Below are 16,868 nucleotides of genomic sequence, written 5' to 3'. Positions count from 1 at the left end.
AATCTTTGCTTACCTCTTTCCCACCTTCTCTCTACCACACTCTCATTTTTTCAGCAATCACTTACCCAGTTTTCATGTCATGCTGTTGGGTGGTGCTCATTCTCTTTGATGAGCAGTACAGAAGTATTATTCTTTACAAGTGTTTCGTGTGTGTAGCATTAGAAATTCAATGCCAGCTAGGATACCTTTGGGATTTAGTTTTCCATGTAGGGGGACTGCAATGAACAAGTACTGTAGCATGTGTGTAGTGGCAGTGAATGAGACTAAATCCAAACAAAACTAAAACAGATTAAAAAGTTGGCCACCCAGCAAGGAACTATTAGAAAGATTAGTTCGGGAAACAGAAAAAAAGCAAAACCAATGGAGAAAACAGTAACAAGTTAGTTGACAGTATAACTCTCCAGGTATTAGTTGCCAACTAAGTAGCATCATTTTGTTTATTCTTCTTTCTTGTCCATTAGTTTTAACATACACAATACAACAACACACATTACCAGTGAGGAATCAAAACTCCAACAAGCTTAGCAACACATAAGAATTGCATATTGAGCTAATCATGATGCTGTACGTCAAATGTCACCATTATATTTCCAACCCCAATAGAAGCTTGTTATTTATAATAGTCATAATTTAGCCCCCAGAAAGACCAAAATATAGTTTTGCACTTAAATAGTTTCAGCAAGACCCTTTGTCACCATCTTTTTTTCATTTTTACTTTGTTCTAATGCTCCTATTTAATCTCTTAATGTTCTGCAATCAGTGCTGTGGTAGCAGAAGGATTTTAAGTAATATTTCCGCCTCAGATTTGGAGACCATTGCACTTTGAGAGATTAAAAGGAGTAACGGAGCCTTCAAACCTAACATTTTCTCACAGTTTGAGGGCAGCCTTACATCAATAGAAAAGCTTCATTCATATCACATCCTGGAGGGGTGGGAAGAAAGAGTATCCTTTTCATTTTCAGGAAAAAAAGAACATTTTACTATGTAAACTTCTGATGGCATTGAGCCCCATTTGTGGCTTCCTACACACTGCATATTATTAACCTTTTCCAGCCACCAGGTTTTTTCCCCCCTTTCTTCTGTTATAGCACAATGCAATTCATTACTCAATGCTTTCATCATGCATATTTCATATTCCTTTCCATGTGCTGCTTGAGTGCATATAAACAATGCTACTGTTTGAAGGCATGTTTCTAGATAATAATAAAATGCAATGAGAACCATAAGCATTAAAACGGTTGGTAAGATTCAGTATCATTCAAGCAAGATATTTAGTCAGCATATAATGAAGAACTGAGGATTTTAGGCTTGTACTACTCTGTATGTTCCCATTTCAGCACAATAATCCAATAAAAGGTGCATCCTAAATCCTTGTTATAATAGCATTGCTTTCTTGGTTCCTGTAAGTCTAATTACATTTGCTGTAATTCGCTTGCTTGACTATAGAACTGCCTGTATTAAATTTCATGCATGCCATAGTACCAGCTACTGCCATAAGAATCTATGGTGCTTTCGTCTATCATCCACTTTCATTTCCATAAAATTCATGGAGGGAAAAACAAGAACAAGGGAAAAATAGGTCTTGGGAGATTCTGAGATGCTCAAAACCTTTTTGTATATGTAAAATGCATGCTGATAATATTTTTAAAATGTAGATGCATGAACTGTAGATACCATTATTGTTCAATAAAATCCTTTTTATAATTGCATGGAATGACTTGAAAACTACCAATTGTTGAGAGGAAGTCTGAAACATCTGATGTTGAGTAATTATCAGGAATTAAATCCACCATGGAAACATTTAATACTGCACCTTTGAAAGGAAGGTGTCTGCATTTAGGGGATCAGATATGTTGATTTAGTGAATGGGTTCAGTAAATTAAATCAAGGTTTTATAAGCCATGATTTGCTAGGTTCACATATTGTAAATGTAAAGAAATGGCTAGGTTCATACAATATGTTAAGACACAAACAGACACAAACACAAAATATCTATTATGTTTGGCTCAGAGATAAGCAACTTTTCTAAGCAGACACCATCATCACACGGTTTTGCATGGCACTTGCAAGCATCAAATGATATAAAAGAAAAATAGCAGCTGGAATGTTGTGAGACCTTATATGAGAACACAGGTACCATTGTGATTACTGGGAGATTTGGGGAATGTTAATTTTTTCCCATATTTTGCTATGCAGTGGACTCTCCATTCAGGTATCATAGATCCCAAAAATGCTTCAGTTCTAATCTGATATATTTCCTTAACAATTTCATTTTTTCCAGTCAGTTGGGAATTAATGATCACCAAGCCTAAGTAAGAGAAATGTTCTCATTTGTAGGAAAGGCTTCCCTCAGTAATATATTCTGGGAAAAGCACTGCTTCTGCTTCTCATGCTTTAGCATTAATATTTGACTGCCAAACTGAATGGTTCAAGGCAGATGGATCTTATAGGGGATCAGTGTAACCATTATAAAACTCTGGTTCAAAAAACCAGTCTTTCCCTTGAAATGTCACCTCTATTGGATTTCCAGGTAAGACTGTCAGATACTGTGCTGCAAAATCTGAACAGCTAAAATTCTAAGTAGCTCTTCCATCTAATGTTGGTTTATTGGTTTGTTGGTTTGTTTTTTAGTTTCTGCAACCCAAATCTGGTAGACCAGTGTTTTTCAATCTCACCAACTAAAATGTTGGCTAGGGGATTCTGGGAGTTGAAGTTCACAAATCTTAAAGTTGATGAAGATGAGAAATACTGTGGTACAGTAGACCCTGCATATGAAATTGTTCAGCAGTAGCAACAGTGATAGAAACAGTGATCTAACTTTGCCCTCTGGTGGCTGAACTATGGAATTTCTTACAACATATACCTATTCTTCCGCCAAATAATGTTTCATCTTTAAATGCTAATGTTTCACCATAATTGCAAACAAGCACAGCTAATTTTGAGATTAGGGGTCTCCATCCTTGGCAACTTTAAGACTTGTGGATTTCAACTTCCAGAATTCTGGGAGTTGAAGTCCACAAGTCTTAAAATTGCCAAGGATGGAGACCCCTGTTTTAGATGATATTTGTGTTGAGTTGATGACAATACTATATTGCCAAAGATGAATATCGTATTTTTCGGAGTATAAGACGCACCTTTTTCCCCCAAAAAAGAGGGTGAAAATCTGGGTGCGTCTTATACTCTGAATGTAGCCCCGCCCAGTTTCTCAAACGGAGGTGTCAGAGGCTGAAAAAAGCATCAGAAACGAAGCTTCAGAAAAGAAGTCCCCAAACAGACCTTCAGAGGCTTTTTTTCTCAAGCTCTGTTTCAGAGGCTTTCAGAGGCAAGAAAAAAGTTTTTTCTCAAATGGAGTTTCAGAAGTTTCAGAGGCAGAAAAAAAAAGCCAAAAAAAAGCAAGGCACAGAACTCACAACCAAGGAACCTGTTGCTAAAATTCACCTCTGGGAACAGCTGATTGGGGGTATTCTGGGAGGCCGATCCACCTGCCAATCAGATTTTTTCTTATTTTCCTCCCCAAAAACTAAGGTGCGTCTTATACTCCGAAAAATACGGTATTTGCTGGGAGGAACTGTCTTATCTACATTGCAGTAAGAATTCCATAGTGTACATGAAATATGCACAAAGAGCAAGGCTATTTCTGGTTTCTAGTTATGATGGTGAGATGTTTTTCTACCAGTAGCAGAATTACAAATTTGAGAGTGAAATTACACATACTGTAGTCCTTGATTTACAATAGTTCATTTAGTGACTGTTTGAAGTTACAATGGCACTGGAAAAAGTGACTTATGACCAGTTTTCACACTTATGACTCTTGCAGCTTCTCCATGGTCACTGGATCAAAATTCAGGTACTTAGCTACTGGTATGTATTTATGATGTTTGCAGTGTCTCGGGCTCATTTAATCACTTTTTGTGACCTTCTGACAAGCCAAATTAATGGGGACTTGCAGTGATTCGCTTAACAACTGTGGTAGGAAAGGTCGTAAAATGAGTCAAAACTCATTTAACAAACAAAAGCAATAGAAATTTTGGACTCACCTGTGATCGTAAATCAGGGACTACTTACTGACTACAGTAAGTCAGGGACTTACTGTCCCTTACATTGTGGCGGGGGGTGGTTTGCAGATTTTCCATTGATTTCAGTTTGCTATTGCAGGTGTAAAATTCTGGAACAGATGGCCTGTATTTTGATCCAGCTCAGCTCTTCTGAGATCCCAAAGCAAAGGGCAAGGGCATCAAAATCTCATGTTCAGCATAATTTATTTTCTTGTCTCCTAGATAATCTAGCACACACTAATTTTATTCATGCAGGGCACAGGTGTCAAACTCACAGCGTCACATTTCCATCACATGACCTTTTGCAACGTTTTTCCCCTTCGCAGAGATGGGGTGGGCATGGCCTGAGTGTGACGCATCCGGCCTGAGTGTGACGCATCCGGCCCACAGATCACCAGTTTGACACCCCTGATGTGGGGTCTTTCACTGCAGTCCCAGAAAGCATGATGCTGCTCCTTTTGTGTTGCAGACATTATTCATTGATAAGGTTTCATAATACAGCATTAGAACTCTATCCATAGCAGGGCTTCTGGTGAGGATTATGGTGGACTTGATGTCTCTGAAGAAGCAGTGACGGCTGACCGCGTTGATTGGTGGGCAGATGCTGGCTGACAAAACCTGTCTGGATGAAGGAGAGATTGTGAGATAGTCCACTTGTATTCTGAGCAGCTGCTTCTCATGAGTAAACTACAGGAATAGAAGGTTTTGTGGTTGACTCATTTATTTATTTATTTTATTTTTCATATTTGTATACCGCCCTACTCCCGAAGGACTCAGGGCGGTGAACAGCCATAATAAATACAAATACATATAGAAGTTAAAAACTATTAAGAAACAGATTAAGTAATTTAGGCTCAAAGATTAAAAAACATCCAAATTTATCTAAAGAGGTTTAAAACCCAATTTAAAAGACAGTTTAAAAGCCAATTAAAAAGGGAGAGTTAGGCCAGACCAGCTTGTTGGAATAGAAATGTTTTCAGGGCTCGGTGGAAAATGCGTAAGTCTTGGATGTTTCGTAACTCCGGGGGAAGCCCGTTCCAGATGGTAGGTGCCCCCACAGAAAAGGCTCTCCCCCTGGGGGCCGTCAGTCGACATTGTTTGGCCGACGGCACCCTGAGGAGTCCCTCTCTATGGGAGCGAAATAAATCAAACAGCTGGGAGTCACAGAATCCCATCTAAGCCCACAGCCATAGTGTAGCTTATATACACAATAAATTCAGCCAAGTTAATTTTTTAATTCTTAATTTCTTAACCACGTTTCATTTAATCAGTCTACAGATAAACAGATTTTCTTTGTGGCAAGATACCATTCCTCTTGGTGAGTGCAACTTTTTTTTCTGGATTACAATAAAAAAGAGACTTTGAAGATTTAAAGACTCAAGAACTTTTGACAGAAAAACAAAGAGATGATTTAACAAAGTTTAAGGTGGGTAAAGGAAACAGTTATATTTTTATTTGTACTATTTTTACTTTTGGTGATAGTGCTTTTGCATAAACTTGAATTAAACTAGACAAATAGACCAGACCTTTCTGGAAATGCTTTCTGTTTACTACTAAAGAGTGCAAGTGATTGGCAGATTTAATAAAACAAAAGATAAAGGTAATATCAGCCAGACTGTCATGCTTTGTTGCTATGGGTATGTGGATTGTGATGTGGATTGAAAGGCACAGAAAGAGAAAAGCGAGGGGAAAAATCACGAGATCTTGTTTTTATACATGATAACTACAACCAGACTAGTATTATTGTCTGCACAAAAGTGATATATTTTGGCACTAACCACAATGGTGGAAAGGTTGGTGAAGATGATGGAACTTGCAGAAATGGCTAAATTTATTTCCTTGATTGAAGACATTAGACAGTATCTGTGCTTAGTATTGATCCGAAATCCCTTATAGACTTTTTGCATGAAACAGAAAATAATGAACTTATGATTTATGATTTTGATTATTTAAAAAAAATAGAAAAAGAGGAATTTTTGTACCAATAGAGGTAATTTTGCACTATACTTGTACTTAAAATTGCTGTGAAGAAAATGGAAGCTATTTCTATTACTTTTCATTGTTTCTTATGCCTTTTTTTTTAGCTTTTTCTCCACATTTTTTCCTTTTTCCTTTTATTTAGTTTGCATTAGTTCTTGTTAATTTTCATCTCTTTTAAAATATTTAATAAAAATTATGTGAAATAAGAGGGGAAAAGAATATCCGGAGCTATACAAATTAAATATACATTTCATCCACACCACCCAGTATATTCAGGCCATTTTGAAACTGGAATTTTCCAGATATGCTAGATCATAGTTCCCATCATCTCCTTTTAACATTCAAAGAATCATGAGCAGTACATCACATTTCCATCTTCAATTCAAAACCTCTTTATTTCTGCCACAAGATGTCAATGTTGTCATTCAAAAGCAATGGCTTGGTAGGGTCAATGGTAATAAATTCTAGGATCACAGCTGATTTTGCCTGATGCAGCAAAAGCAAAATAGCTTAGAGGTGAAGAAAGATGCATGGCATTTATGTGCCTAGTCTATTTCACAAGCAGAAAAATATCAGGAATAATTGAGTAGGCAAGGAAGCTTTTCTTATGAAGGAAATGCTCTTTTTTCCCTTGATGCTTTATTAATATTGGCTATACCAAAAGACATTACATGAAAGAAGCTCTAGGAATAGTTTTTTTTTTTTTCCTGGAGCAATGATAATTAGTTCATAAAATAATATATATTAGGCAGAATACAGTGTAGAAGTCTATGATTATGTAAGGTATGGGCAAGTAAGACTGGCTCTAGGTCCCGTAAATGAAATTGTGCAAACACACTCCTTGCCATGGTTATCACCTGGGGATTCTCAAAGACTGATGGAGAAGAAGTATTCATAGACTAAGAGCACGCTCTTCCAGCAAAGGTCAGTCCCACTTAGAGAAGATTAGATTCCACTTTCCTATTGGCCAATAGCCAGTAAGAATCAGCAGTGCACAGAAGCAGCCAAAAAAGCTAATACAATCCTTGGTTGTATAAACAGAGGCATAGAATTAAAATCACATGGAATTTTAGTACTGCTTTATAAAACCTTAGTAAGGCCACACCTGGAATACTACATCCAGTTTTGGTCACCACATTACAAAAAAAGATGTTGAGACTTTGGGGAAAAAAGTGCAAAGAAGAGCAACTAAGATGATTAAAGGCTTCGAGACTAAAACATATGAGGAACGGTTGCAGGATTTGGGCTTGACTAGTCTAGAGAAAAGAAGGACTAGGAGGGACATAATAGCAGTATTCCAGTATTTGAGGGGCTGCCACAAAGAGGGGGGTCAACTTATTTTCCAAAGTACCAGAGGACAGGACAAAAAATATTGGATGAAAACTAATCAAGGAGAGAAGCAACCTGGAATTAAGGAGAAACTTCCTAATAGTGAGAACAATTAACAGCTTGCTTTCAGAAGTTGTAGGTGCTTCATCACTGGAGACTGGACAGACACCTGTCTGAAATGGTATAGGGTCTTCTGCTTGACCAGGGGGTTGGTCTAGAAGACCTCCAAGGTCCCTTCCAGCTCTATTCTGACATCCCAATCCTGTTTGTATTAGAAATAAAGAAAGAAAATGAGATTCAGAGACATTCAAGAAGCAAAGAGATAGCTGTGAATTTTTTTTCCCCACATGTGTGTTTTTCCACATTCCAACTGCCATCAGAATAAAAACACCAAGATAAATGAATTCTAAATTAAGAAATTGTGGATGGGATAGAGATTAAACATCTTCTCTGTTGCTATATTTCCTATAGCAACTGTCTCATTCATTTTTTTTCACTCGTTAAAGATTATATGATTGTATGTAATTTGTAGCTGGGCCCCCATTGCCACATTAACTTTTGTAAAGTTTGTGCAGCCTCAATCTTCTGATCTGCAACAACTATTATTTTCTTTGTTTGGAATCACTTACAGATAATAATCAATTGCCTGTATGTGGAGGGAAATGCCATCCAACACCTATATGTTTTCCTGAATACAAAATAAAAATTTCCCTGTGATATTTTAACTATTAGTTGGCTCTGTTAACTGGGAATTGTAGATGCTCTGTTCCCAACACAGATGGAATATCAATCTGAGGAAGCTTGCCTAGTGGATTTAATAAGAAGTCAGCTAGCCAATTCACTGCTAACTTCACAAATTAGTTTTAAATTGGCTTTATTCTATACAAGGATAAGAAAATCTGGAGATATAGGAAACTGCCCCAAACAAGTCGGATGTCAGCAGCTACATTATCAAATTCATTGTTCATGTCATTATAGTGTTATAATTTTGTGGTTTCTTTGATTATGGTTTTGCAGTTATTCTAGTAAATTATGAACCAACAGAGTTTTGACTTATGTTTATATACAAGCTCATAGTGACTTAGTCAATAAACCATGGTTAAACAAAACATTGATTCGTGTGTATGAACTCAGTGAGTATATGGATCACATGCTAGGCCATGGCCATGCTAGGACCTTGCTTATATGTTATTATCCACAAGAAGTGCACTGCCATATATCTTTTTTCCCCTTTAGCTTTAGCAGCATTTGGAACTGTAATAAAGGAGTTGTAGGGGAGGAAATGTCACCTTTACTGGCGTTTAAAAGTTGCATAAAGTTTCTCTCCCCTCTCCTAATCACTGCTAGTAACAGATCATCATGTTTGGCTACTTGATCTTTTTCATTACTTAGTGTCAGTATATTCAGCCTGCATTCCAGCCTAAGTGAGTAGGCTGGAAAATATGCTGTTGTGGGTGAGCATTTGTGTCACAGACTACTTGTGCTTCAAGTAAGATTGCAGATTCTTAGAGCTGCCAGTGCCATCCTCCCTTTTCCTGTGCTGGGAAACCCAATATGCTCTTGCCTTTGTTCCTTGGACAGAACCTTACCTTTGAATGCCAGGATCCCTTACAAAACTAACACATTTTACAGCAGCAAAAGAATGTAGACAACACCCTGGCACAAAAATGTACATGTTTCTAGTAGAGGACTCCTCCTCTTCTGAGCCACTCTCTAGCCTTAAGGCCCTCGCTTTTGGCTTAAATACAAGAACAGAAGCAAACGGGTGAGTAATATTTTTGGGTTGGGGAGGGGAGATGAGTTCTACTGTGGTCCACCCATCTTTTTCAAAAGACTTGCTCTAGAAGGGTTGGAGTAGTTGTAGGAAGCAATGTAGTGTAGAGATGACTCGTACCATCAATGAAAGAGATCTTAGAACTTCACACTCTAGATCTTTGAGTAAGAAGAATTTCAGCTCTGAGAGTTGAGTTGTTTCCTTAGCATGAAATCACTGGAGGCTTATTGTGATTTTCTGAGATGCAATTTATTTACTACTTGTCGAGATCTTTACATTAACATCTCAACAAATACCAAACCACTTATCTCTCAATCCTAGACTCACTCCAGTGCAGGCTGTTCCCTTGTTTCCTACTTATACAAAACAGTGCCCTGGCCTCTCCCTGCTGTTGAATCATGATGATTTCTCTCTGCCCATCATTTACTAAATTCTGAGGCCACCTTATCTCCTGCTAATAGACCTCATCTCAATACTATGGACTATCAACTATCTTATGACAAAGCCCTAAATGCATTGCTTCAGGGCAACTCCATTGCCAGCTCTTTTCTCAGAATGAGATAAGAATCATGGAACTAGAAAATGTGGAGCAGACCACAACCTATCAAATCTTGCTCAAAAGGATGTAAAACAAACTCAGCTCTTCTTCTTTTTTTTGCAAAATTTAACATAAACCATCAGTATAGTACTTGAGGAGTGGTCAACAATGAAATCATTTTGACCTGCACAGAACATGGCCATCACAGTAAGCAAACCATTCTGGATATATATTTATTCCTGAGAACAATTCAAATGCTAATTATTACTCATAATATTTTGGCTTAGTTTAAGTCACCTTGGAGCAGGAGTGTCACGTGATGTATCACAACTTTTTTCCCCCTCGCTAAACTGGGTGTGGGCTTGGCCAGCGTGTGATTCATCTGGGCCGCGAGTTTGACAGTCCTGCCTTAGAGGATATCTTATCCTTTGAAATCTTTCTGTTTCTTAAGACCTAGTGCTAAAGCATTCATATGTATACTAAGACTTTTTGAGTACCGTATGACTAATAGTAACATGCAAAAGGTGTATTTCTGCAACAGTGGTTAACTGTATTATCTCCTGTGAAAAGAATATTCTTTGGTTTATTGGAGTTTCATCTACTTTTTTAAAAAAGAATTATCTTTTGGAAAGCTTTTGTTATTATTCTTTGAAAGTTTTGGCTAAGTAGTATTTCACAATTTACTTCATTTTTAACCATATGTTTTATATGCATGTGTTTGGAATTTATTAGCCATTATCAAAAACTTTATTAGAAGAAGAAAGCATAGTAATTCTCAGGAATCTCTTTTTGGTGTCAAGTTACTGTTTTGATATCAGGAAAATGCACTGAAAACACTCACTGTTCAAACTGAGATATAAACTGTATTTCACAGAATATTAAGATTTACAACCAAAAAGTAGAAGCAGCACATATCAATCCTGAGGAACACAGATGCACACACAACAAAATATGGTGTACAAGAGTGGTTTACACTGTATATTTCATGTAGACTAATAGATCTGTATGTTCAACTAGCTTCTATGTCTTCCACATCCAAAAACTCAGGCAATGCATAGACACGAGAGCCGGATGTAAAGATAGGAGAATGAGTAGTAGATTGTACAGCAACCATTTTCAGGATCGTAAGTAGGAAATTCATGTATTTTCCTTTCTTTTTAGAGGAAATAGTCAGAAACCGTTATATAAATCAAACAATTGATTTATTTTTTAGAGCCTTGGTAGTACAGGGGTTTAAGGCACCCTGTTATTAAGATGGTTATTAAGCCCAGCTGCCTGCAATTACTGCAGGGTTCGAATCTCGCCAAGGCTCAAGGTTGACTCAGCCTTCCATCCTTTCTAAGGTAGGTGAAATGAGGACCCAGTTTGTGGGGGCAATAAGCTGACTTTGTATAAATATACAAAAAGGATGAAGGCTATTGCTGAGCACATTGTAAGCCGCCCTGAGTCTTCGGAGAAGGGCGGCATATAAATTAAAAAAAAAATTACAACTATAAAAATAGCAGCAAATTATCACACACATTATTACACAAATCTGTAATAATTCTTCAAATAATCTTAAAATAAATATGCCTTCTCATAATTTTTTTAACCCATGATGAAGGAAGGGATCTTTGGGAGTAGAGGGAATCATTTTAAACTGACTTTTCCCAGCACCACTCAAGAAATTGTGTGAAACCTGGTTGGAGTGTACCCAGCTTAACTTGAATAAGTTTATTATACTAACTAAGACACAGTCTCATATCCAAGCTTAAGATGCAGAAGATCCAGACAGTCCTTTCTCTAGGTCCATTCCTTATGAAAAAATCTAAGATCAGAAAGTTCAGATATATGTGGAAATCATCTAATCCAATGCCACTCATTGTGGGATCTAGCCTCTGACAACCTCCAGCAGAGAATTCAATCCTTCATGTAACAGCATGTTCCACAGGTTGATGACTTATGCACTCGGGAAGTTCTTCCTGATATCTAGCCAGAATCTATTTCCTTGTAATTTTAACCAGCTGCTTCTTGCTTTGCACTTTGCAGCAACAGAAATATGTTTAGCCCCTCTTCTATGTGACAAGGTAGTTGAAGAATATTATCATATCTCTCCTCAATTATCTCTTCTGTAGGCAAAACACATATTTTAGCCAGTCCTTATATGGCTTGATTTTGAAGCTGCTCACCATCTTGATAGCCCTCCTGTTGAGTCACTTACTCTAATTTGTCATTTTCCTTTCTGAACTATAATGCGCTGAACTGGGATACAGTTTTTCAAATGGCCTGACTGGAACAAATGGTTCTTATGATGTGGCCCCTATAGCCCAATTAAGGCACCCAGTGATAATGTTTGCCTTTTTAGCAGCAGGATTCCACTGTCAGCTCATGTTTCACTTGCAACCAACAAGACACCTGAATCTCTTTCACAAATGGTACTGCCAAGTCAGGTCTGCCTATCCTATATTTGTGCTTTTCATTTTCTACCCAGAAACAGATTTTTACATTCTCCCTTTTAAATACCATCTTATTCACTTCACTCATTCTCCAAACTGTTCTAGACCTTTTTGAATGTTCCTTCTCTGTACTAACCATCCTTGCCAGCTTTCTATCACCTGCAAACTTGGTAAATATATCCCTCATCCAAGTCATTGATAGGCCAGGTTCCCAGACACATCTCTCAATACTTCACTCCATTAATGAGCGCTCTTTGGATACAGTCATTCAACTAATTCTGAGTCCAACTCACAGTAGTTATCATCTAACCCATACTAAACCAGTTTATTAAGGAGAATGTCATAAGCTGTCCTGCTGAAGGCTTTACTGCGGTCCAGATGCACTATGCTTAAGAAATTCCCATTATATATTAACCTAATAGCTCTGTCAAAGAAGAGCATGGATATTGAACTGCTCACAAACATACTGTTTAATAATGTGTTTGAGTTTATTTAGAGAAAAGTCCTCTGGAGTTACATGCTTCTTTAAACTGCCTTGAGAAAATCAATCCATTCCCAACAACTTTAATTGTATCTTCTTTGGGACTTCCAAACTAATTTCTCCATTCTGAGTGATCCATAGCCACTAACATTCCAGTGCTATTGTGTGAGTTTGTTTCATCTGAAAAGCAAACAAACAAAAATGATTGTAACAAGACTTGAGTTACTGGGATAAAATATGTACTTTAATTCAGAAAATTCTTAAAATAATTGAATACATAAGTTTTTCTTTTTGGTTTGATGGATAAGTAGTTGGAGAAAAAAAACATGAGGCTTTGTTTTTATATATGATAATGGCGGCAAGACTTTTGTATAGACAAAGACTTAAAGATTTCCACAATGGAAGAATGGATGGTGAAATTAATGGAAGTGACCAAGAAGATGAAATTAACTACTTTGATTAAAGAATAGGCTTTGTCTAGCTTTGTTTCTATTTGGAAATCACTTTTTGCTGGAAACTGTAAAAAAATGTTGTATTAATTGTGGAATTATAATGATTAGAATTGTTTTATTATTATAGAAATACTGTTAGTATTGAGTTTTAGATCAAAAAGTTAATATATTTCATATTTGCAACTGTATCAAAGAAAATTGGAAGTTACCTTTTTTCTATTTCTTTTTTCCTTATTCCTTTGAACCTTCCCCTTCCCTTCTCAATTCCTTTTTTTTCTTGTTTTTTATGTTAGCCTTTGCAGGAATTTAGTAAAGTATGTTTTAAAAAATTGATTGGAATGGAAGTAAATGCTTGATCCCAGGCTGGCTGGAGCTATACTCTTCAAGGCTCAATCTAGCTGCATCAGCACAGTTTAGAAGGGTGGGAAAGCAAAGAGGGAAAGAGCCTTTCATGCATAGCTCAATGAAACAAGATTAGGCCTTAGGAAAAGTGGGGTAGAGGTGGGAAAATATGCCTCGACAAGAAGCAGCTGCCAACCACCCCTCCCTAAGCTGCCCATCAGGCTGAATCTGAAAGGCCCCTTTCCCCTTCTATAGCCCTGGAGGAAAAAAGAAAGAAATGACGCTTCTCCATTTTAACCCTCTAAAGTGCTGAAGCCCCAATTGGCCCACTGGCTTCTGCCAACCAACCAATCATATAACTGTTGCCAAGATAATGCAGCTGAGTTGACTTAGTGTTTGCTGGGAGCAGCAAGGGAGAAAAAAATCTTTTCCCCCCCCCTTTCCTGTTTCTGTTGCAGGCAGTCTCCGGAGAGAGGAGGTGCCTGATGCAACAGGCGACCCTGCAGGGTTGGGTTGGGCAAGGCTCCATCCATCAACAGCTTGTCAGCCCAGCAGCTTTGTTTCCACCCTGTGGGGGTGGAGTGCAAGATCTGTGGATTCTTCCGCAAACACAAGCTCAGTAACACATCTCCGCTCCCTGCAGCAACTGAGAAGCTATGTTCCTTCTTCAAGGGGCGCTGTGCATTCTGTGCTTTTAACATTTACATCTTTGTCTAAGTCTCTGATCAGACACTTGTGCTGCCATACAATCCAAACCACAGGAGAAACACAAATGAAGCCCAAGAAACTTAAGCCTCTCGGTCTGGATTTTGCAATCTGATTCGGGAACCCGACTTAAACCCCATCATAGTTTTAGTACACAGATTAGAATTAAATTCTGATTCTTCCCATTCCTAAATGCTTCATATAATTTTCTTCTGTGGTACTTAAGAACATTATTTAATCATCAAGCATATGTAATATTCCTCCTGTTCTTGTTGTAAAACAAACAAGCCAAGAAATATTTTTAGACTTTGTCAATAAGAATTTCCATGTCTCTTTAGTTTCTACTCATTTCTTCTCCCCTTTGTTGAAGTGACCATCTGTCAGGCTGTACTGTACACCATGCACCAGCAGTGTCTGCTCCATAAACATCAAGATATGTGCTTTATTTGACTGTGAAAAAGAAAGGTAGGTGATCTCTTCCTTGGCTCCAAAAGGGCCTTCGAAGGATAAAAGGTAAGCACTGGCATCACCTGCAGAAAATCCTTTTCTGTGCTGGCTTTCCTGGGTGATGATACCTGATGGGGGTCAAGATTCTGGCAATGTGGGGCTCATTTATGCTCTTTAACATTGGCAGTTTTTCACTCTGACACCTGGGGAAAGAGGACAATCATTCTGAGTCTCCACTTGGCTTGCATTTGTTCCCTTGCTGCATACCAGGCACACTGCATGAGACGAGTGAAAAGACACCAGCCCTGCTGGCTGGAAGCGTGTATATGTGGCCCCTGTGGTTACCCTTGGAAACGGTGTTTCAGCTAACATCTGCCATGCCTGTTCTTTTAGGGAGGGAGGGGGGGAGAGAGAGAGAGAGAGAGAGAGAGAGAGAGAGAGAGGGAGGGAGGGAGGGAGAGAGAGAGGCCTTTCTGCCAGTTCTTTTTCCAATGCTTGAAAGCAGAGGTGTGAAAAAGCCCAGTATTTCAGGCTTTTATCATAAATAGCTGGTCTTGTTCAACTTATCTAGGGGTAGCTTGATATCGCTGATCTGAAAACAGCTGCACATGCTCACATACCACTTCTCCAAAGCACCAAGAGCAATGTTACACGAGAATGGTTAAATCGTTAATACAGATTTCCCACACCTCTCATTCAAATGTAAAGTCCACATTGGTTAGAATGGACCTTTCCAAAGGAAAACAGATTCGTTTCTGCATTCCATCCTAGATAAACAATCATATACACTCAACCAGTAAAAACAGTTCTCAGGATAGGCCTGGCTGACTATTTTCTTGTTTATTTGGAACAATTTTCCTTACGTCAAATAAAAGAAAGGAGGAAGTCATGCCAACTTTTTGCTATCTTTATCTTTCTGCAAGGATATACAGGACATGATAATAATATTATGACATAGATGAATATATCGATGTGCAAATCTTTTTGAGAAATGTAGAAAATATTTGTGTGCATGGATCAATAGGCATCCAGTGCAATACTCCACTACAGTGTCAAAACACAGAGAAGATTAACTCTTTTGCTTCTTGTTTTTTTTTTCTTTTTTAAGATTAGCAGCTCCATTAGTCATTGGTATGCCAGATGCTATATTCAAGAACTAGCAAGATCCAAGACAAGGAACTTTATTGGGCCTGGTCAAAAGCCAAAATTTATGGACTAATCCCACCTCAAGGTTTCAATAGTTTTCCTTTTTGCACATTAACATTGGAAACTTTGTAGAAAAATTTAAGGTTCTCTATAGGGAAAGGTTTATGGAAAGGTATAGTTTGCCCATCTATCCTAAAGATTTATGTTGTTTTCCTGGGTAAAACACATGACTGAATCACTCCTTTAAAAAAAAAAAAAAAACCCTGTCCCAGGAAGAGCTGTGCCTTTTCTAGGCAATAAAACAGAAACCAAAATGTGGAGGAGTCAGTTTTTAGATCAAAAAAGTCCCTGATCTTTCCTGGGTATATTCTGAGTTGGTGATAAACAGGAGCCTGTTTTCCAATCGTGTAATTCCCCTGAATGTTAAATATGCCCAGAAAATTGGAGTGAGATGAGATTGCATTGACTCCCATATGTTAACTTTATGAGAGGAAAGAGTTGGGAAATAGATCCTTAATTGCTGAGGAGAATAATTCCTACAAAAATAACAGCTGAGGGTTCATTGAGGGTGTCTGGCAGTGCCTGAGAGAGGGAGAGCACTTTGATCTCACCTCCTCTGCCAGCTAGCACCAGGTTACTTCAAACTGCCTTTAGGGCACAGGGTGATGTAGTTTCAACGAGTCACTAAGGCAGGCAGAACTAAAACAGGAGACAGAGAAGAGAGCTTGGTGTGTGGAGATTAGTGCAAGGATTACAACGATATCTGCTGAGCCAGGATTCTGAGCTTTAATACCCAAAGCACTCTGAGAAGGGGAAAAAAAGAGGGGGAAAGGTAGAATCAGTGAGGCCCCAGGGCTAAAAAAAAAAAAAAACCCAAAAAAACACGGTCCATTCTTTCTAATTGATAGTTGATTCAGTTTGTGCCTGCCTCCTATACCTCCCTGCTCAGTGGGTTTATATTACCTCTTTTGCCTTCTAAAGATTCCACTTTTTCAAGGTACCTCAAGTTATTCGGATGGGATGAAGATGGATGGGAGATGATCATAAGTTATTAATTTCCTATCTGGACACCTCTGGTGTGGGAAGGGAAAGAAAGGGAAGGGGCCTCTTAATAATTTTATACTGCAAGGAGAATCAACTGAAGAACAAAGAGATACTGTAATTGCAGTATTACCTTGTTTGCT

The 16,868-nt window shown here is 38.1% G+C and overlaps 1 protein-coding gene across 1 annotated transcript in view; it reads right to left on the bottom strand.

The window, feature by feature from the left end:
- Nucleotides 1–12,580: 12,580 nt before the first annotated feature.
- BTG2 (BTG anti-proliferation factor 2) overlaps nucleotides 12,581–16,868 on the bottom strand; it is a 28,788-nt gene continuing 24,500 nt past the window's right edge. The window contains exon 4 of the mRNA XM_070941522.1: nucleotides 12,581–12,772. The gene's annotated coding sequence lies outside the window, so the exon portion shown is untranslated. The remainder of the gene's footprint in view (nucleotides 12,773–16,868) is intronic.

The sequence above is a fragment of the Pituophis catenifer genome, unplaced genomic scaffold (genome assembly GCF_029215685.1).
Source record: "Pituophis catenifer annectens isolate HBS135680 unplaced genomic scaffold, rPitCat1.0.hap2 SCAF_3, whole genome shotgun sequence".
Lineage (NCBI taxonomy): Eukaryota > Metazoa > Chordata > Lepidosauria > Squamata > Colubridae > Pituophis > Pituophis catenifer.
Note: the sequence above shows the minus strand (reverse complement) of the source record. Positions and strands in the feature narration are given on the sequence as shown.